We start from the raw sequence: 24,171 nt of genomic DNA, 5'->3' as shown, positions 1-24,171 counted from the left end.
GATTTCTATTTGATTTCCACAAACACTGCTCTGAGCCTTGAGAGTAATGTTTACTTCCCCTCATGTTGTAGATTTTAATAGATTTCATATTCATTTGACATATTTTTACTCATTTTTGAATAGATTTTTTTTTTTAGGTCTGACTTTGCCAACAAAACAGTGTTCAAATTTTCCTCATCATTCCTGACTTCATTTCTAACTCTAATGCCATTCATGTAATATTGAGAACATTGTTCTCTCAAATCTAAAGCCAGAACTGAATTGATGAACTACTGCCCTTAGCATTATTTCCAATAACTAGCTAAAGATTACTCCAGAGTGGCTACACTGGACAACTGATTCTTTCTGTCCCTTTCTAGGACTCTGAAAAGAGAACAAATGTAGAATAAAAGCAGTGGTCTCCAAACTGTTTTCGCAACCCCTTATCAGAAAAACAAAACAAACAAACAAAAAACCCAAAATGTATGGACTAGAGACATATTAATGAGGTACTCCTGTTCAATAATGGAGTGACTACATGTTCTCTCGTTTAACATTCTCTTTAACCCAAGCTGGACGACAAATAAACAGAAGTCTTCTGTTGTCTATCTTCTTATTGCTCTCAAAGCATGCACCGGCAAGGGTTATGTTTATCATCCCAGACTATTATTTTTTCAGTTAATTCTTGCATAGGATGACTATTATTTTTAGGTTTCATTGTCATGGTTTATATTCATCACTTTTGTGTGTAGGGGACAGAATAAAATTTCCATGAGCATTTTCATTTGGACATGGTATGAGACATATTGCATATGGCCAGCCAACAATTCACCTGAGAGTACCTGAAAGGTCAATCTTCTAAAACAAAAATCTGATCATGTTACTCCTCTTGGTAAAATCCTTCAGTGACTCCCAATCAGCTACAGAATACAATTCAAACTCCACAGTGGGGAGGACATGGCCACTCATGATCCAGCTTCTACCTTCTATTTCAGCATCACCTCTGGCCACTGCTTCAGACATACCCTGGCCTCTCATACTTAAGAAGAGTTTTATTTCCCAAACACAATTTGTTGTTAATGTCGTGACGTCTTGACATGTACTGTTTATTTTATGAGAAATAAGGAGTGTCTGTTACTTTCCTCACCTGCCTGTTTGGCCAACAATTCATTTTTCCATAGAGCTAATATGTAAATCATCATAAGAAATGGATACTCAGTCTACTACATATGACTGTATATGTGTGTATGGTTATATGTATACACAGATATGTATAATTATTATTATACATGCACACATATATGATTGTGATATTATATAGTAGAGCTTCAAAGAAATGAAGATGTCTTCAAGCATATCTATCTATCTATCTATCTATCTATCTATCTATCTATCTATCATCTATCTATATCAAACATGGTACTAGGATATGTATTTATTTTCCATCCGTCAACTTCCTTCTTCTATTTTTGTAGACTGGATTTTTACCATCTACATCATGCTGCTTTACCCCAGCTTGCATCCCACAGTCTCTGTATCCCAAATACAAATTCAGAACCTAGAGGAGCCAATCTGATTTGTGTTCATCTATGAACCTATGAACTGAAGAAGAAATAGAGAATGTGAATTGAAGAAAAATGCCACCTATCAGGCCTTGGTCCATGTAGCTACTCTAAGGGGACATATAAGGGGAATCAGGGCAGTGAGAGAAGAACAGATCTCTGCAGGCAGGAGGTTTTACACCTGTATCTCCCGCCTGTATTTTCCATTAGATTGCGACTTTCCTCAGACAGAGATTCTGTCTCCTTCATCTACATATTGTCAGAATCTAGCACATATCTGAAACACAGTTTTTTATTTAATGAGTTGATGAAGGAACAAAAGATAGGGTATTAAACTAAAAGGAAGTAATTGGCCAGAAAAAATATTTTAATATGGGAAGTCAAACAATATTCGTAGGCTGAGAGGTAGTACAGTTGAAAATACATAAGATATAAGCCAAAACAAAAGTATAGTTAGTAGAACAGTCCATGAAAAGCTGGAAGAGGACAAGCCCTGGATTACAGATTTAGAGGTTTACTGCCAATTTTATAACCCAACACAAAGAGAAAAAAGTTCATCCACTTTATTGATTTTTAGCCCTCAATTATAATTTCATATATTATCCCACCCAACAAAATATGTGTTATAATTATTAGTTGGTAGTACCAGTTATAATGATATTGGAAAAATAGCAGATTCATTATTGTTTAAGATAGTCTTTTACTTCATTCATGACAAGCCCTGAGGTATTAAACTTAAGAAAACATATCACAATACAATCACATATATTACATAAATGATATATATGTATATATATATATATTAAATAATAGCAATCATATACATATATATGTATATGTATAATTTCAATTGGGAACAAGTTTCTAATTTTAATATTTTCTGGATAACACCTATTTTATGATCACTTTTTACCAATGTTAGTAGCCAGTTTCTTACTAAAAGGATTGTAGTAATTTAAGTAAAGTAAACCGTTCACAGAGGTCGGAAAAATTATCTAAAGAAAGAGTCATACTTTTGTTCTATTAACTCAGTAACTTAATAGTGATGATATGAAATAATTCTTACTGAAAATTACTATTTTGCTACTATTTAGAAATAATATTTCACATTTAATTAAATACATAATTTCTTTAGGATATTAACTTACAAAATACTAGGCACCATTTTAAGAGATTTACATTTAATTTTCACAACAACCCTAGAAAATTGACACCATTATTATTCTCCCTTTATATATGAGGTAACCAAGGCACAGAGAAGCTAAATAACTAACTTGAGCTCTCACTGCTGGGACAGGTTGACAGGCTCTTGGCTACAATGCAATAAATACTACTCACACAAAGTTTGTAGGAGTCCTCATGAATTAGTTTATGATTAATGATTAAAGTAAAATTGCACATGGTATTTATGAATATTTTAAATTATAAAAATCAAATAGCATTTCTGATTCATCGCTGATTGTTGAATTTTTGTCATCTTATTTCTGTGAGGAAAGACATGATAATCTGTATATCTTCAGTAATTATAAAAAGTCCATCCACACTGCTTTAATATAAGTGAAAATTTGGAATTACTGAGTGATTTGATTAAGATTGTGGTTAGAGAACAGGACTTGTTAAAAGACTCCATTAGACCAATTTTATAATTATTAAATCTTGACTTTGGAGGACGGCCAATACCTAACATAGAAGTTTCTTCCTGTGCATAAGGAAAAGTATAACTACTGCTAACAGCAAACGACCATTGGTGTGAAAGGCGTCCCAAGAGGTGTTGGTACATCGTACTCTTCCTGAGACTGACTTCCCTACTCAATATCCATGAGGCATATTGCTCTGACTTGGCCCTCCCTAGTCTCTTTACCAAAAACACAAATCTATATTCCTGGAAGGCAAATCTGGTATTTCACCCATGGCCCAATACAATGTTTCTTCCTCTATTTCTTAAATCTTTGACAAGGACATACTGCAGATCAGTGCAGACAAATCAAAGGTCAACTGTGATATACATTTTCCAAATGGAGTATGCCTCATATTAGAGTGAAGTTCCCCTGAGAACTTTTTGAGGAAGCATTTTAAATAGCGGTTTAGCACATGTTATTAATAGACAAGTAGAGGCTAACCATCAGCAAAAATGCTGTTAATTTAACTCCTAATCATTTACATGCAAGAAAAACATAATTTTCAGTCAATAGTATAATTATTTTAAGTAACACTGACTGTAATTTATTTTTATAATTTAGAACCATTTACCTTTAAGTCCTGTAAAATTACATCATGAGATTAGAGCAACTGAAAGGACATTGAAAACTAAATAACAAGTATCATTAAGCCCTCCAAGCACTTTTTTTTCATGCCAAAGTGCCATCTAATGCACAGTGAGCAAGTACACACCCTCTGAAGTTACCATATATAATATATTATGAAATACATTACATGTATAATAAATGTTTATGCTACAAAAGGAATTCCTTTATTGCACACAGTGTGCCTATGCTATAATATATATAATCCCTACTATGAAATGCTCTTGCTCCCAAAATGAAAAGTCAGCATTTCCTGATTCTACTTCTGCCACCATATTGTTCTATAATCCTTCTAAACTAACTTCGGTTCTCTCGCATTCAACAAAAGATCACGCTCAGTCTCATACTCCTCCTGCATCCAAGGCATACAAAATTTTTAAATTAAACAGATACAGATTTTGAAGTGCTTTCAGTAACAGAGTGCAGGTGGGTGGGAAGCCACAAAGTTTACATTTCATATTGTGACTCTGTAAGACATAATATGTAGATTTAAGTAACACCCATGAGTTCATCTAATGGTGCTGCATATACAATATTTTGAAAACGGTTATTAAAGAAAAAAGTATCAAACTTTTTTATATTTAATGTACTTAAATTATTATAATGTTATTTGTACATATTAATTAATGTTCTGTTTATCCCTGAATGAACTTGAAGTCATATCAATAAAATCTGATAAAATATCTCATCTAAAATCATTTTAAATATGAGAATCCAAAAGATTTCTGATTACTTCAAAAGCACCCCTGCATATATGAAATGTAGAGTTTATTTTAGGAAGAAATGCGCTAACCCACTTAATTACAACTCAGCCCTCTATAACTCTTAAGCTAAAATTCTGTATTCTGTGGCTTCTTCTAAATTGCTTTATATATAATTATATATATAATTTATATATATATATATAATTTATATATATATATATATATAATTATATATATATAAATATATATATATATATATATATATATATATATATATATATATATATATAATTTATATATAATTCCTGGAATCCAAACCTGTAAACTAGAGATCATCTTTATTCCATTCCAGAGTTTAGACTTAGCAGCATTTTTGTTTATTTTCGTAAACACATTCAGTCTCTTTGGGGGATTATCCAAACCACTGCTAACCCAGGGTGTTATTTCAATGTTGAAACTATTGTTTTGCTATTTTGTAATTAAAGAGATTTTTCTTGATGCAAATATCCAGCAACATTCTTTAGGGACATTTTAAAGCAAATGTTCCTACTTTGTGTGGTTTAGCAAATGAAGTAATTTTTGTATTTTTCCTATTACATTTTCTAAGATTGTGGAAGTGCTTTGCTCCTAGAATGTCCTACAATGGCTATAAGCACAGCAGTCTGAAGAAAGCTTCAAGAGTACAGAAACACAATTTGAAACAATGTGGAGTAACTGCCGACTTTTGGGAAATAACAACAGCAGACAGACTGACCTGGCACACAGCAATCAGAAATGAGGTCAGGTCATTCACATTCAGCAAAAGCGGCAGGCATTTTAAGGGAAGTGAATAAGCCAAAAACAACCATTTCCCCAAGCCAAAAGATTCTTCAGATGTACAGTGAAAAAGGCTCCTGTCTCCATATGGATCCTTGCAGGTACCTTTATGCCCAATTAACAACATCAGTTCATCATGTTATCCTCAAATGTAAGGTCCACCAACATAACGTATTAGTGTAATTTCAATAAATTTATTTGACCAAGCTATTCAACATTACTCTCTCCATTTTCAACTGCTGACTTTAGCATTCTTATTTTCTACAGTAATTTCTTCAAGTAATTTTCTGCATATTCAGAGGACTGGAAAAAAAATTTGGTTGAGAATTGTGAATCATGTTCAGCTAGCTAGTAATTGAAATGTTTTCTAAGCACACACTTTTCAGTAGGGTGTTGCTGTGGGGGTAAATTTACCTCCTGTGGATTGTCTTCAAAGCTATAAAAATGCCTCATTTTGTTTTATTTTGCTTGAGGTTGGGGTGGGGAGTTGATATTACATCTCCATTCAGATAAAATGATTTTTGTTCCATATGTTCTGTTTGAAGGCCTGTAATTTCACCACTGTTGATGGTGGAAATGAAGTCTGGTGGAGGAAATGATGTGGAAAGTTGCATTTGATATTTCTGGGCTGTCCTAGCGAGTTTGAGAGTGAGCAAGCTAACAGATTTTACACACAACTTCCATGACATTTGAAAGCTAAATATCCTTTCCTTTTCAAAGAGTAATTATTTTGGTTTGATTTATCAATAACGTTTTCACTGTAATTATAATAGAAATAATGAATGGATCTTCTGTCTGCTAAGAATTATGCTCTCTTGCATGGAGCTTGTTTGGTGGACTTTACCAATAAGTAAAACAAATTTAACATATTAAGGCTGTTATACACATTAATTTTCAGCAGAGCAACACAATAGCTCTGTTTCCAGCCAATAGTTTCTTATAATAAATTGACATCAAAACAAACGAAAAGTTGGAAAGTTATTTCTGCTAATATAAATATATGTATTATGTAATGAACCTGTTTCCATGCAGGTTTATGGTGAAATCAACACTTCATCTTGATACATAGCAGAGTTAAAGTGTAGAAACAAACCTCAAGTAGAATAAACACAGATAGTACTGAAATTGATGGTAGAACAATGCATAGGTTCAAAAACCATCACCACTATTTTGATGAGATTCTTCCTTCCTCCCTTCTTCCCTTCCTATTTTCCTTCCTTCCTTCCTTCCTTCCTTCCTTCCTTCCTTCCTTCCTTCCTTCCTTCCTTCCTTCCTTTCCTCCCTTCCTTCTTATCCTTTTCCTTTGATAGAACTTACTGAAAAGAACAATGTGATCTTTTGGATGAAATAATACCACATGATTTTTCAATCACTTAGCCTTTTGCTTGGCCATTTGGAGTGGTCACGCCTGTCACCTTATGGCTATATGCAATAATGAAAATGGACCTTTTAATCAGTTACACACAACACATAATGGCTGCAAGACTCTAACATCCTTTATGCAAATGATTCTTTAGAGATTATTAATTAGTTTTTGAGGAATATTAATTTCTCTAACCCTCCAAAATTATTACTACTGGGAAATAGGCCTGAATTCATTTTAACTATGATAAAATTGCACTCAGTGACAATTAATTGAGCAAGGCAAAAGAGATCTTAGCATTAAATGAGAAGTGCATTCTTATTATTGCTTCTAGTGGATACTTTTAAGGTATGTGCACAAACATGATTTGAAGCACAATAAGTAATATCTCTGTTCAGATAACTGTTCTGACACCTGATTTGAAAAAAATTATGTGCAGTAACACTGAGTTCAAATGTGTTTTTATAATCATCATGCTTATGTTTCTGTATATTTTTTTTAAAAAATACAAATTTAAAACATGCCCAAGGGACCATCTAGTACTGATTTGCTGGAACACTACTGAGCTATTTAAGCTCAACCAGTAGGACTGCTACACTATGCCAAGAAGTCCATCCTTTTTGACTGCAAATGAGGCCCTGGGTTTTAACTAGAAATATCCTGGGGCAAACATAAAAAGAAATATAAAAGACTGACAAAGTTAATTTTATTAAAGTTAAGATTATATTCTATTCTACCAATTCACTATTAATATAATACCTTAGGCAATATTATGAAACAACCTATATTCAAATTTGTGGGTTAGGAGTGTCAGCAACTTTGTTCCATTTTGTTTTCTATCTTAGTAGTAGTACAGTTTCAGATCTCAAATATATATTTTTAAAATATATTATTGGAAGACTGAAGCTAAAAACTCCACATAAAAAGTGTTTGAAAAATGAAATAAAACAAAACAATATTTTGGACCACATTTTATGATTTTTTTGCATTAAATGCTAATTTAAAATATTAGTATCTGTGACCTATTAAGAGAGGAAACTAACTGGAGAATAATTCAGTTTGGGGTTTAAAAAATAACCCTTGAGGATTTTGAGATTCTCAGATTGGTAAAGGACAAGCTCTAATAAATGTTCAGGGTATGGCAAACTATTAATGTGAGATACCAAACTATTATAAATATACACCCAGTAGTATATAGAGAGACTATATATAAGATGAACAGCTACTATTCACTGTTCACTATTTTATTGCATGCATATTTGTTTACCCCATTTAAATGTGTCTTTGAAGTTTCTAAAACTAAGTCAAAGATTTTTAACACATTGAGAGGTCTCAGATCCCCCTGAGAGTTTGAATAACATTTGAGATCATCTTTGCAAAAAAAAAAAAAATGTAAACATGCATATACAAATTGTTGCAAACTCCATACAAACACTTGGTACTCTAAAGGCAATTTTTGAATCCTCTGGGGAATCAAAGATATAGCCTGAGAAGTTACAGTTTAGCCAGTGAAAAGCTTCAAAAGTTGCTGAAAAACTAACATGTCCAAAAACATTACTTTTATTAGTCTGCCTTCATGCGTGAAATGACTACTAATATTAAAATGTTATAGCTTGGAAACCATCTGCTAAGTATGTTATGATAACTGTAGAAACTTACAAAATATTGTATCAAAATACTGGCATATAATCTTGTCAAGGTAAGTCAAGTGGATATTCAGAAACTGCATACACTGAGGTTTAAAACAAAGCAGACAAACAAAAGTGCAGGTCCCTTAGGACCCAGGTAAAGTGCCATAGGAAACAGGCAGCATGAGGACTCAGGTCTTGGTGACTGGCTGGAATGCAGAAGGCTCATAAAGAAGTAGTAGAGGGGGCTGAAGACCAACGTTTCCTTTTTCAAAATTTCTTGGACGAATGATACTAGTTTGTAATACAGCTAATATATCACATATTATGCATGAGAACGGTGACCGTACAAACGTGTACAAAATCATTATCTTCAAAGTATGCTGGTTTAATTCATGTTTAATAACATTATTTTCATTTATATCCTGAATAAATAGTATGGGCAAGGCAAATTCAAAGGGAAGTAGCTTTGCTCTTGTTAAGAAATTATCCGGGGACATTTCAAATAATCAGAATATGGCCTCCTGATCAAACAAGGGTAGAAAACTCAGCTTAATGAATCACCTGAATCTGGCATGCCTCATTAATCTTTCCTTTTCTCATTTTCACTTCCTACTAAAAAATAATAATAATAGTAATTCATCCCAAATAGGACTCCTTGTAAGTAGGACATGTGGTCCACTTACAAATGTGTATCCCTAACTCTAACCTTAACACTAGGTAGTAAGTGACAGCCTGGACCAAGACCCTCCAAATCAGGAGGTAATGATATATACTAATCTGCAAAGGAATAATTATACCATAGAGCATCGTGATACTCCTAGGATGGAGAGCTTGCTAAAGAGAAGTAAATTGTGAGATGGAACTCGAGGGCAAGTAGTGTTACCCCGTGGCGGGCCTGCAGGACCTGCCTAAAGGTCTAACAGGACTGGCTGAAACTCCCCCACAGCTCTGTCTCTGAGAAACAGGAAGGTCCTGGGTCAGCAGTTAAAACTTGTCAAGATTAGCTGAATCCAGTGGAAAGCAAGATAACTGTCCAAATGACCTCCAAAAGATTTTAAAACTCGCTGTAATATAATCTCCATGCTAAATAACACACCTACCGGCGCCATGACAATTGACAACCGCCAATCCAATGGCAGGAAGAGACCATAACCCAACAAAAAGAGGTGCAACCCTGATTCTGAGAGAGCAGCCACCCCTCCCCCAGGAAATCCATGAATATTCCTCCTACTTATTTACCTAAATCCCGTCTTCATTTCTCCTGTCCTATTTAGGCCACTTTTCCACCGCTAAGGGAGAAGTTGATCTGCGAGAGCTGAGCTCCCATTTCTCCTTTCTCTAGTGGTAGAATAAAAGCTTGCGCTGTTGATGCCCAGTTTCCGTCTCATAATTGGTTTCGCAACGCCAAAGAGGAAAAGAACCCCTGTTGGAGTCCTCAAAAGGAGACTTTCACTCTTTGGTAACACTAGGATTTCTAGACAGTGAGGTTATGAGCCCGTAAGTGGAGGGTGGGACACAGAACAAAAAGGGGAAATGTGGAAGGCATTAAACCCAGGCAACATCTGAAGCAATTACAAACACAGGGTGAAGAGATAAGCACACAGCAAAGAGAACAGGAAACCCAAGATGTCCCTGATAATTCACTCTCTTTAGGATTCAGGGTAAAATGAGAGAAATCATCTAACAGAGGGCTACACTATTACTAAACCAACAATAATCTTGGAAGTAAGAATAGTTTTTCCTCAGAGAGAAAAGAGTGGGGAACGGCAGAAAAGTGGACAATTTAAGGTATAGCAGAGGGAATTAACATTACTCGGTTATTTTATTAGAATAAAAAGTCACAAATTGAGAGGGACGTCAGGCCTTGATGAGAATAAAATAATTTAGAAGAGCTAATGTTCAGAATTTAAAAGTTAAAAAGAAGAGATCTGTGAAGCAGCCATAAGGATCCAACTAGTCCTGAATAATGTGATTTGAATTGAACTCAATCAGTTCAATCACATAATTTGTCACAATAACAGTTGTCAGAATTGAAGAGGAAACAGTGGAATCAAAACAGCGGAATATAAATATATATACATATATATATATATATATATATATATATATATTCTGGGAAGAAAATTTCTTAAAAGAAATATTTTGATAAACCACTTCAAATTCAAGGTTAACCAAATCTACCTCATTTTACCAATGAAGGACATGATCTTGTAACAAAACATGATTTCAAACCCGAATTACACTTTGGTTGCTGAGCACTGACGTGAGTTTTGGTCAGCCAATCTTAAGACAGAAATCGTAGAGCAGAATGAGAGCAGAAACGGTAGAGCAGAATGAGTTTCCATAATATAGAAGAAGAATGCTGGATGGGAACTGGCTAAACATCCAGGGAGAACAGACCTGGATTATTGAATAATCCCATTTAAAACTTTATCCTATCTTTCCAGTGAGTTGGGAACATGCCATGGGACAAAGTTCTGGACATAGAATGCCCCCAGTCTTGTAAGCGCTTTTACAAAGGCATTGGGAGGATACTGAAGAGGTTAGCGGGAGTCTCTAAAGTGGGGGTCTCCCTATATAGTAACCTAGGTGAGGGCTGAGGATAAATCAGGCAAGTTATATTTGGGTCTCTGCAAAGTCTAGGGTTTTTCCAGGTAGGTGAAATGGAGAGCGATGTTCAGCATCCAAAGAAGCAAATGGCTGGGATAATGACCCTTAAAATCTTAAGTACATAGGAAAGAAAGTAAAAACAGAACAGGATATTGAATGGCATAAACATGGATGGAATAATAGATTGACTTTTCAATTAAGATCAAAAAAAGGAGTGCACTTGTAACAGTAGAATAAATAAACTAGAGGGATGTTCTTGGAGATTTCTGTCAACTTTAAATTATTAGTACTCTTCCTTCTCCAACCCCCCTTCATCCACAGCCTTTTGTACATCCTACCACACACTCAGTGGATACTTAATGTATGCAAATGACATTATGCATTAAAGGGATTTTTGTCCTCTTCCAGTGGAGCTCAGAGACCTAAAAATGCCTGCTCTTGATCTTATCTTCATAGTGTCAAGGCTCCTGCAAATGTATTTGCTTATAAAGTGCTGTAAAGCAAGAGTCCTATCCTACAATATCATTTCAATCCTTACAGTATATTCTGTACAGAGGGCAATGGCTTCTGTTTATAGTGAAATATAGCAGAATGGACAATTAACTCGAAATTCCTCAAAAGAATGGGGAAAGTATTTCTCCAGGGTTTTTTTCTTTTAATTAATGACTTGTTATTTTGTACATGATATATGAAGAACTAAAAGCAAAAGGGAGACCTGAAATGCCATAAGGACGTGACTTTTGTGGGCTGCAGGTATGGTTCTTAAGGCACCTCTGGGAACAACATTAAATGAGTTAGGGGCTTATTCAGTGGACCCTGGAATGTCTCATGCAACATGGCATTTCAATGTTTTATGCCGGAAAAATAAATCCCATCATGTTTTGGACTTTTTTCTCAGATTTAACTCCTTTTTAGAAAGAATGTAACTTTGTGTTAAAGACGGCATTTTGCCTTAGGAACACAAAGTGATTCGAAAACATTATTGTAGGTTTTCCAATAGAGTGAGATTAGATGCCTGTTTTTATTCTCATGCACTGGGTAGAAAAGTGACCTGGACAAAGTACACCAAGTTAGTGACAGAAGTCAGAATTAAACTCAGTACTCTTAAATTCGAAAACAATGCAGTATCAACAAAGATAAATACTCCAAGACAAAGAGATACATTCAAAGGAAAGTAGCACAATATTTTTGGCATTAAAATATATCTGTTTTCAAATGTATTTTAAATAGCTTTGGCAAATTAGAATTAAAGGTAGGGCAGGCTAATAATGAAATTCTTAAAGTCATTTAGGCTACACAATTAATGACTCAACCAGTTCTAATAAAATATATAATGCTGAACACATACAAATTGATGATTTGAAATTTTTCTCAAGAATTAAGTTTAATCATTTAGGAACTATGATGGCACTATTCTCTTAGATTAAGAATATAGTGTTGTTTGTTTGTTACTACCTTGTCATTATTTTAATACTGAGATTAAGATTATTTTGCTAATTGGGTAATTGCAACCTTAATCAAAACAAAAGGTTTATGCCTTTGACATTTTCTTCAAAATAAACACATAAAATCAAACAACCAACTATTCTAACTCTAGAGTGGGTTCAGCATTCTCCTGGATTTTCGCTGGAGGTTTCACACTGTCAGAAATACAACTAGAAACAAAACGTCTCACATTCAACAGTGGCATTTTTCTGCCTTAATTTTACTGTATTTATATCCTAGGCCTTTCATTCCAATTTTTGAAATATTTTTATTGAAATATTTTAGATCAGTGGGTATTTATTAAGGGATTACGATGTGTTAGGTTCTTAAGAGATGAAAATGAGTGAGAAAGTAGTTCCTATAGTCACAACCTAGTGAAGAGGGCAGTAATGTGAACAAGTAAGTAAAATGTAATGACAGAAATATAGATGGAGTGCACAGAAGTAAGAAGTACAATGGGACTACAGCAGAGAATGCATGGTTCTGTGGGTGGGCTGGTGGGGAGCAGCAGCTAACCATGGACAGTGCTTTGGGCCGGCAGATGTCATGTTGGTTACATCACCACCAGTCCTTTCTAAGGCTGGAAACTACATCTCCCAGAAACCACTTGGTCTGAACATTGCCAGGATAGAATCTGCTACCAAGAGGAATCTGTGGAAGATTTGGAAGGAAGAAGGAAAGCAAAACCACTACGTTTGGCATTCTATAGTTACTGGTGCCACAGGTGTCCAGACCCCTCCACAAAATTCCACCTTGTGGTTCCCCAGAATCCACAGCTTCCTTCAAGCTCACATAATAACTATTATTCCAATTCTCTTAGCCTCAGCCTTCCAAGCCTTTGGTCTTCCAGACCCAACCACAGACAGATAAAGTCTAATTCCTATATTAGGTCCCATATATAGATTCCTATATTAAATAGTTGTTTTGTTTTGTTTTTTTCCCCTAATACCTGTAGTGAATCTTTTCCTAATTGTCTGAATCCAGACAGATGCAGACAATTTCATAGAGAAGATAAAACCTGAGCAGGGTTTTGAAAGCTAAATAAGAGTCCATCAGGCAAACAAGCTATAAAAGTCATTCTTGTAAACATGAAGAGCATGACCACTGGATGCAAATTAAATGTTCTAAACCCATGAAAGAACAAAACCATTTCCTATGTAACTGCTTCCTCTCTATCCACGGAAGCACAGACCATGCATTTTTCTGCTTAGTTTTCTTCTTTACTCAAATTCCAAGGAGTGGCCCAGACTTGAGATCGAAGGTTGAAAGGCAGTTGTCAGCTTGGGGCTTTAGGCAGCCCTTATTTCTGTCACCACTTAGAGATAGCTCATGGGAGAATTAATCCAATCACTGTGAGCAGAGCCAGAAAGAGATGGAAGCTGGGCTTTGGAGGAATAAACTGAACCTTTGATCCAGGCATGACTGAAATTGGTTCCTTTCTTGGATTTCTCATTTGTGTGAGGGAAATGAAAAAGGAAATCTTTTATCCTGTAAAACACTTGACGTGTTTATAGTCACTCAAAAACAAGGGTCCTGATTAATAATACAGTGTTTGAGAAATGTAACCATTTGAGTTACTTTGAAATGGCTCCTTGGTTTCCACACTGATTCTGCCATTTCTACAAACTGTGTGAGAATAAAGGTTGAAAAGTGTAACTCATTTTTCAAAGAATATTTATTGTGTTAAACAGGGCCAGACACTCTATTGGGTACCACTGGTCATTCAAAAAGACAGGCAAAGATCCTTGCCCTCGAGGATCTTGAAGTCCACTGTGTAGATACAAATAACTTCATAAGAAAGTAGGTTATGTAGCATACCATACCATATAGCTGTAATAGGTTTGCCCTACCTCAACCCCAGGTGACTGAAATGAGAAGGGCTAACCAGTTTGTGATGTGTGAGTGATAACTGCCTAACACAAGTCCCTTTTGACTTAGGGATGCCCCAAGTCCTACAACGTGCCTCTCTCCAGTCCTCACCCTGCTTAACCATCATATCATAACTTATGCGGGGTCCTTATGACATGCTGTGTTAAATCTAGAAAAAAAAAAATCCCTGTTTGGTGGCATCTGCAAGTGTTGGTTAAGGCTCAAATACAATTAGGTGATGACTAGTAGGAAATGTAATGTCTCCCTAATCAATGCATACATTCTTTCCCTTCTGTAATCCTGCCACTTCTCCGATGACTCAATCTCCACCGACCTAAAGCTGGTGAATTCCATTGCTTTCTGGGAGTGCTCAATAACATGCTATTAAGAGTAAACCTCGATCTCTTTGCTCAGTCTTGGTTATGTCATTAGCTCAGGCATCTGGTGACTTTCTGGAAAGGGATTTGGGCAGGTCTCTCTAAGGTTGATTGAAACACAGATTTATTACTTCACTTAACTGCTCATGTCCCAAAACCTCCTCCTCTATCCCTTCATCCACTCCTTTAGTTAATGAGTTTATTCTTACTTCACGAAGAATAATGGAGCAATCACAAGGTAACATTTAACAGACTCTCAATACCACATCTATTACCTACCACCATCTGCTCCTATGTAATCTACTCTCCCATCTGTTAACTTATATGAACTTTCTATGACCCTTTCTAAAACCATTTCCTCCACTTTGCCCAGGCTCCCAACTCCTCTTGGGTACGCAAGAACACTGCTGAAATGATTCTTTCCTTGTTTTCCTTTTCTTATTTTTAAATTTGAATTGGCTTATTCTGATTACATACACATACCCAGTTATTTCTCTCATCTAAAAAAGAAATCTCATTTTCTATTGTATCTGCAGAGGTGCCTAAGAAGGGGTGTCCAGTGATGTAGGAGGAATTGAAGTACATGTGGTTATTGTGGCCCATGTGAAAAAATAGTATATTAAGGAAAATGGAGGAAGTATAATGCCAGTGTTGCTAAGACAGATAATATAATGGCTGCTTGTAGCAACAAGGATGGTTCTAACATGGAAGTCATTGGTGAGTCATAAGAGCAATTAAAATGGAGAGGTAAGGGTAAAAATTGACAGAAGCATGTTTCAGAAGGATTAGGATATGAGAAATGGGACATAGAGTGTTAGCTATTTCAAGGAATAAAGTGGTAGTGTGTTAAACAAAGGAAGTGGAGATATTTGTTATACACAGTATCACAGAAATTCCTCTTGTGGTTACAGATAGAAAGTAGCATATGTTTGGTGCAAGCACAGGGGACAGAGAAGGGATAGTCTGTCTGTGGAAGTTCTCTTCTGATTACTTCAATTTTTCGGTGAAATAGAATGCAAGCTGAGAATGGGGGAGGAGATATTGGTGTATAAAAATATAATAAAATATACGAAAAGGTCTTCTTGGAAGAATAGCTTCTGGATACCCAGTCTGAGCCGAGCAGCCCACTTGAAGTGCGATCGGTCAGCATGATTGTATGTTTTCTTCAGCCTCATTATAATACAGGTATGGAATTAAGTGCAGAGTTGAATTTCTTCAGGGTTGTAGGTTTGCCAAGCCAGTACAAGCAAGAAAGGTGGGATAAAAAAGTTGAAATTAATGCAACTTTTTAACAGTGATTTACCATGAAATCCATGCTGGGTAAAGATCAAGAACATTAAGCAGGTGAGGGATGGTTAAATGATAGTAACACCAGTTGATTAAGGAGTCTTGGTGGTACTGGATGACTTTTGGACTAAGTGTGGTAATAATAGGATACATAAAATTTAGATTTGTAGAAGAGCTATAGTAACTGACAAGGTCTAGTACCATTTGTGGAAGTAAATGCCTGAGAGAATGAAAGGTAAGTAATGTTATACGCTCTTTCTCCTTAAAATTGTTGAGTAGCTTTCTGTTATTGCAAGATTCAAGTCAAAGCTCTATAGCACATGATACAAGGCCCTATATGGTTTAACTCTCTATCTGTCCTATTCTAATCTAAACTCCCACCACTCCCACTTATGCATCCTACACTTCAGAAATTTCAAATTACCTCAGTTTCTCCGAATATATATAACATATATATTCGGGATATATATATATATATATATATATATATATATATATATATATATATATATATATATATATATATATCCCTCTGTCTGTAATGTGTTTTTTTTTGCCTGACTGATAAATTACATTCAGCTCAATCATCTGTGAATTTTTTCCCAATGAGATATCTCACTTGCTCTCTCTATAGATAGATAGATAGATAGATAGATAGATAGATAGATAGATAGATAGATAGATATAGATGTGTATTTGTATATAGATATAGGTACATCTAGTGTTTAGTGTTTATCCTCTTAGCAAAACATTACTTCCTTTAGAAAAGAGCCAACTTGCTCATGTTTGCACATTTGTGCTTAATAGAATGTCTGACACATAAAATAAATATAAGTACGATGACTAAATAGAAAGCCAAGTATTAGCAGTTTATCTTCTTGATAAAAGGTTCATACTCCATTTCCTAAGTCATTTTACACCTTCACTTATGGATATTTCCTTATGAAATCAAAGGCTACCAGGTTGATTGAAAGGCATCTGATACTATTAATACAGACAGGAAAAATAAGTTTCTCTTCTTCATATTCCACCATGACTCAAATATCTTCAGATTGTTATAACCCAGAAGTCCAAACATTCTTATTGTTCCCCTCCTATATAACCTAAGGCACACATTTACAAATCATCCTTACAACGTATTTGGGAGAACTCTGCCTTACAGAAGTCTATATATATGGCATTTTACTTTGTCATAATAAGAAGGGTCATACCTATTAATGCTATCAGAGTTTTCAAATATAGAAAAATAATATTGTTAACTGAATATTATAACTTAATAAGAAAGACCCTGGGAATACAGGAAGATATCTAATAAATTTTGAACTTGACAACTAACGCATGTTTTGACTTAGTGCAAAGAGACTGTGGTTTGTAAGAACTACCACTCTATCTACTAACCTTAAAAGGAAAAATAACAAAGAATCTGATACAGGAGATGAGAATCAGAATACCATGCTGAGTAATGTAACAGAAGTCTCCCTGAGTGACCCGAGGTATATCCAAAGAGGGCAATTGTAGCAAAATGACTTTTCTGTGGTTTAACCCCTTTCTCTTACTGAAAAGATAGATGAAGTAGTTGGTATGTGTCTTTTCTACTGTATTGTCCTTTCCACAATTTACTGCAGTGACTCTCTTTGACCAGAACATCTAAACACTGCCCAGATAATCCAAGGCTATTTAAAGAATACAGCAACTGTTGCTCTCTATCTACAGATTCTGGGTGCAACCATATTTCACATGTGGTCTTTGCTCAGAGACCTAGGAACCAGAAAAGAGCCACAAGATGCTTTTGTATGAAACAATCGGTACCAGAAGTGGCTGCTCCAAAGAAAATGGTAACATCACATCGACTTCCCCTGTGATGATCACTGGAATCCCTCTGCCAAACAAGGAAGAAGCCCTGGATGAACCCATGAAAAATCTCCCGACACAAACCTCTTAGAGATGCATAAAAATGGAGATGCCTGTGTATGTATGTGTGTGTGATATGTATGTATGTGTCTGTAAGTAAAGAGAGAAGAGATGTAGAAGAGTGTACAGAAAATCCTAAGAGACAAACACATGGTTATGCCCATGATCTGAAGCTGCAACAGAAACCCATGAACTAAGGGATTCTGCAGATCCCAGGAAACTGGGGCTTGAGTAAAACTCACACACTCACCCACGAGGACAGGGAAAGGGACCTTGAGGAATTGTTACTAAGAACCCACATACACTTTGGATGAAGACTCAGTAAAAGCATAAAATTAAAAAAAAAAAATGCTCTCCCTGATGGAAGAAGATATTTTTTGCCTATTTTTTCCTGGGCTCTATTCAGAAAAAATTAAAGATCTCTTGGGAATGCATAAACACAATAGGCTGGAGGCCTGAATTTCAAGTATGACTCAGGAATCGCTATTTGAAAAAGTCAACATGAAGTGCAGCCTGAGCTGCTGAGACACTGCGGCCCTTGAAAAGCACAGACAAAAACCAAAAACAAACTAACAAAAAAACCTCTCTTAAGGTGCATGCCTTCTGCACAGCCCCAAAGTTTTACTGCAAACTGTCACTAAATATTTTCCCCCAACTCTTACAAAATATATTAGAAAACAACCCAACATAAGTGTGAACCAGCCAGTACAACAACTAGCAGAAAGAAATACTCAAGAATTACAAATAATAGAACTATCAGATATAGACAATATAATGAGTTCAAATGACTGACATAAAACGAATTAGTCAAAAGCAAACAAACAAAAATCCAGCTCAATAGACTTTAAAAAATCAAAACAAAACAAACAAAAAAAAAAACACACAGGAACATTTAAAGAAAACAGAAGCTTGGATATTAAAAAAAATATAGCAATTGTCAAAAATTGAGTGGGCTAAGCAATTAGATAGAGCTGAAAAGAAAATTGGTGAATTTAAATATCCCTCAGGGGCCAGCTCAGAGGCAGGGTGGAAGACCCATCTTCCACTCTTCACATGAAAATGGCCTATTTGCAAATCTTAAAAGTTGCAAGCTGAGGGTCAGCCTTCTAACATAACACATATGTAGAGGCTGAGCGCACTCTTCTCTAAAGACTGGGGAAACCAACGGGCACCATCTTTGCATGCTCCCTCTGGCCCAAATCACTGGTATCACCTTAAAAGGAGTTTGTACACAGGTCTAGCATCCTGTTTTTGTGGCTACCAAACAGTGGAAGCACCCTTGTTCACCTGGCTTTAGTGGTCAGCAGAGCTTATGTTCCTGGGTCCCACAAGGCTGTAGTAAACAAAGAAATAGTTCTTAACTGGGTATCCCCCAAGGGCTTTTGCACAGCAAAGGAAACCATCAACAAAATGAACAGGCAACCTAAGGAACCCGTGTGCACTGTAGGTGAGAATGTGAACTGGTGCAGTCACTGTGGAAACCAGTAAGAAGATTCCTCAAAAAAATTAAAAATGAAACTACTATATGATCCAGCAATCCCATTTTGGGGTATACATATCTGCAGGAAATGAAAACAGGATATCAAAGAGATATCTGCACTGCTATGTTCATTGCAGCATTATTCATATTTGCCAAGATATGGAAACAACCTAAGTGCCCATCAACAGATGAATGGATAAAGAAAATGTAATATATATCTGTATCTATCTATCTATCTATCTATCTGTCTGTCTGTCTGTCTGTCTGTCTGTCTGTCTACCTATATCTATATTTATCTATCTCTATCTCTAGATCTATCTCTATCTCTCTCTCTAGATCTATCTAGAGAGAGAGATAGGGATAGAGATAGAGATCTAGCGAGAGAGATAGATATATAGATATAGATAATGCAGTATTATTTAGCCATAAGAAAGAAGAAAATCCTGCCTTTTGCAACATGGATTAAACTTGAGAGCATTATGCTAAGTGAAATAAGCCAGACAAAGAAAGGCAAATACTGTATCATATCACTTATATGTGGATTCTAAAAAGAAAACAATTTTTTTAAGAGTCAAACTCCGAAATAGAGAATAGGAAAATGGTTGCTGCCAATGGATGGGGATGGGGGCAATAGGGAGAGATTAGTAAAAAGGTATAAACTTTCATCCACAAGATGAATAAATTCTGAGGATCTATTATAAACCATGGTGACTATTGTTGATATGAAAAAATGAAAGAGAATGGAGAAAGGTGATATTCAAAAGATAATCTTGGAGAATCTTCCTTAAATAGTAAATATATTTGGGATATATTTACTATATTTGGGATTAGAAATTATATATATATTTATATATTATATATATATATATATATATATATATATATATATATATATAATTTATATATATATAATATATATATAATTCCTCAGATTCAGTACTACAAAATATCCTATAAAAATATAAAAGTAAATAATATATAGATAGATAAATATTAAATAGAAAACAAAGGAGAAAAAGAGAAGATCTTAAATGCAGTAATAAGAAAGGCAGATTAGTTTTAAAGGAATGATATTTAAACTAATGGAAGGGCTACTAAACAGACAAAATAAAACATACAAACAATGGAAAATATCATCAATGTATTGATAGAGAAAAGATAAGTAAGGTACTTATATTTGGCTAAGCGAAAAGGGCTATATTTTCAGAGGTGGGGGAAAAACAGAAGTTTTACAAAAATAAATAAATAAATACCACTATTTTTATTTTTTTGCTAATGATACTAACAATAAAGGATACATTTCAAATATAAGGAATTCAATCCTTATAAGAAATGCCTGAAATATAAGATAAATAGTAGCAAAGAAATTACTAAATTTGTAGATAAACTAAAAAGCATTACCTGCATAGTTAATGCAAAAGCAGCATAAACAAAAAAATAATGAGTCAATTTTGTAACCATTGAAAAGTGAGAATTCAAATATAACAATTGTTGATAAGAAAGAAAAAAAATTTGTCCTAATCAAGCCTATTAAATTTCTTTCTTTTTGAGATGAAGGACTGTAGACTTACACATTAATGTTAGATATTAAAGTGAGTAGGCTTCTAAATCTCACCATACCCAAGAATTATTTTAAAATGAATCATAGACAAATATAAAAGGGAAAACTACAAAATTTCATTAAAAATGAAAAATTCATTGCAAGTTTTGATTAGGCAAACATTTCTTGGAAAAGGAACAAAAAGCACCAATAGAAAAGGAAAATAATGATAAATTGGACTTCTTCAAATTTAGAACTTCTACTTGTAGAAATAGTCCCTTACAAAAGTGAAAAGCCACAGACTGGAGAAGATATTGATGCATTTGAGCAAAATATTCAATCAAGAATATAAAAAGAATTCTCACAATGCAATAATAAGAAGACAAGCAACCCAATTAAAAATGAGCAAAAGATTTCAACAAACACTTCATCAAAGAAATCATTTGAATAACAAGTCATGAAAAGATGCTCACCATCTTTACTCATTCAATGAATGCAAATTAAACCTACATTTGGATACCAATACATACCCACCAGATGGCTAAAATTAAAAAGACAGGTAATACCAAGTGTTAGAAAAGACAAAAAGAAACTGGAAACCTTACATATTACTTGTTGGTAGGTAAATTTCCATAACCATAGTAGAAACTCTCCAGCAGTCTCTTGTAAATTTAAACATACATTTGATATGATCTAACTATTCCATTTCCTGGTGTTTTCCCAGGAGAAGTGAAAACATGTACACAGAAGATTCATATACAAGTTTTCATAGCAGCTTTACTCAGAACAGCTCAAAACTGAAAACATCCCGGGTGTCCATCAACTGAGGAATAGATAAAAAAGTGTGTATATTCATACAGTGGAACACTACTTGGGATTAGAAATAACAAGCTACTGATACACACAACAACATAAATGAATCTCAAACAGTTTATGCTGAGCTAAATAAGCCAAATACAAAAGAATGCACCCTCTCTATTACCAGTGCATGAAGTTCTAGAATACGCAAAGGTAACTTATGGGGATTGAAATCACTTACATGGTTCATAGCGCAGAGTGTTGGGAGTTTGACTGCAAAGTATCACGAAGGACCATGTGTGGTAATCGGTATGTTGTATACCTTGATTAAAGTCATAGCTTTGCAGGTGTTTACATTGGCCAAAATTCATCCACTATACAATTTAAAGGAATGCATTTTTGCACATAATTTATACCACAACAAAGTTTTTAAAAATCCAGCATGATCAAGTTTCCAAAGACATTAGAGAGGAATGTGCTGAATTGTGAACCCACCAAATTTATGTGTTTAAGTCCTAACCTCCAGTACCCAAGAATGTAACTATATTTAAGTATTAGGCCTTTAAAGTGTCATTATATTAAAATGAGTGCCTTTAGGATAGGCCCTAATCCAATATGACTGATGTCCTTATAAGAAGAGAGGCAGACAGAGAAAGAAAGGCGAGGGGTGGAAAGGTGGGGCAGAGAGAGAGAGAGAGAGAAAGAGAGAGAGAGAGAGAGAGAGAGAGCAGGGATGCGCACATACACAGGAAAGGTCATTTGAAGACAAAGAAGGCAGTCATATACGAGCCAAGGAAAGAAGCCTAAGGAAAAACTAAACTTGCCAACATCTTAATTTTGGATTTGTGTCCTCCAGAACTGTGAAAAAATAATTTTTTGTTGTTTAAGCCACAAAGTCTGTGCTATTTTTTTTATGGCAGACCTAGCAAATTATTACAACTATATTCAGTAATTAAATATAAAAGTCCTAAGTGCATTTTATTAGATACATAAAAATTATATGCTAATATTCAATTTCACTACAAAATTTAAAAATAAAATTATTGGCAAAAGGAACAGAAGGATATTATCTAAAGTGATTATGGCATGTTTCTAAAACCTTGATCAAACATGACATACACTGGTGAAAGATTAGAGGCCTTTCTTTAAAAATCAGAAACATATGAGTATGCTTAATATGACTACTTTCATCCAGTATTCTACTGCAGTTTATAAATAGAAAAATAAAGAGTGGAAAAGAAATAAAATCATAAATATTGGAAATGAAAAAGGAAAACTCTTTCTTTACTTATGTTATAATTGTACATATAGGCAATATAAACATATCTATAAACTTACAACAAAAAAGCTAGTTCAGCAAGTTTGATAACGAGACATTGTAAAAAAAATCTATTATTTTACTGTAAAATAGCAACAACACAAAAATAAATTTTTAAAAATTAAATTTCACAACAACAAAACTATAATTTATCTAGGTAAACCTGTAGCAATGATATGCAATAACTTTATGGAATTCTAAATACAAAAAGAGATATATGAATTGAAGATTCAATATTGGAAAGATGTCAATTTTTCCAAAATTTATCTCGAGCCAAAACAATTCCTTTCAACTTTAAGATAAGTAACATTCTTTGCTGTTGTTTTGGAGAAATGTTACAAATTGTTTCTAAAATGTATATGAAAATTTCAATGTCCAAAAATAGCCAAAATTCTTAAAGAAAAATAACAGTGAAGGGAGTGGTTGAGATACGTAAAAGTCATATTGTAAAATTATAATAAATAAGATTGTAGGAATTTGTTAAGGATAGACAAGAATAAAATTGGTACTCAAAAGTGCTTAGAAATGGAGCCATGATATAAGATAGAATTATCATTGCAAATCAGCAGGGAAAGGAAGACTTTTTTAATAATTTGTTCTGGGATAGTTGGTTATCCATGTGGAAAATAAGCAAAATGAAATTAGATCCCTATTTCAAACCATATATAAAAATAAATTCAAGGCACATTAAAGATATATATGTGAAAAGCATATCTATAAAGTTTTTGGAATAAAAGATGAAAGACTATTGTAAAGATCAAGATAAAAAAGGATTTTTTATATGACAAAAAAGCAAAAAACTTAATATAAAAGACAGTAATTTTTCTACAACAAAATTCAATATAAAACAAATAGGAAAGAAACCACAAAGTATAAGAAATATTTGTACTCTATGTAACCAAAACAGAATAAACATTCAATATGTTTAAAGAATTCTTTAAATTAATAAGAAAATAAAAGCAATTCAATGTAAAAATAAGCAAAGTAATTAACAATTCACAGAGAGCCAAATAGCTAACAAGCATATAAAAATTTTCTTATACTAATTAGTAATCATAAAAATTCTAACAATAACATACTCTTTTATGATTGTTATTTGTCAATATTTAAAATTTGACAAGATTTCAAAAACATACAA

This window comes from Rhinolophus hipposideros (assembly GCF_964194185.1).
Source record: "Rhinolophus hipposideros genome assembly, chromosome: 4".
Lineage (NCBI taxonomy): Eukaryota > Metazoa > Chordata > Mammalia > Chiroptera > Rhinolophidae > Rhinolophus > Rhinolophus hipposideros.
The sequence above is the reverse complement of the archived record's forward strand: the minus strand, read 5'-3'. Positions refer to the sequence as shown.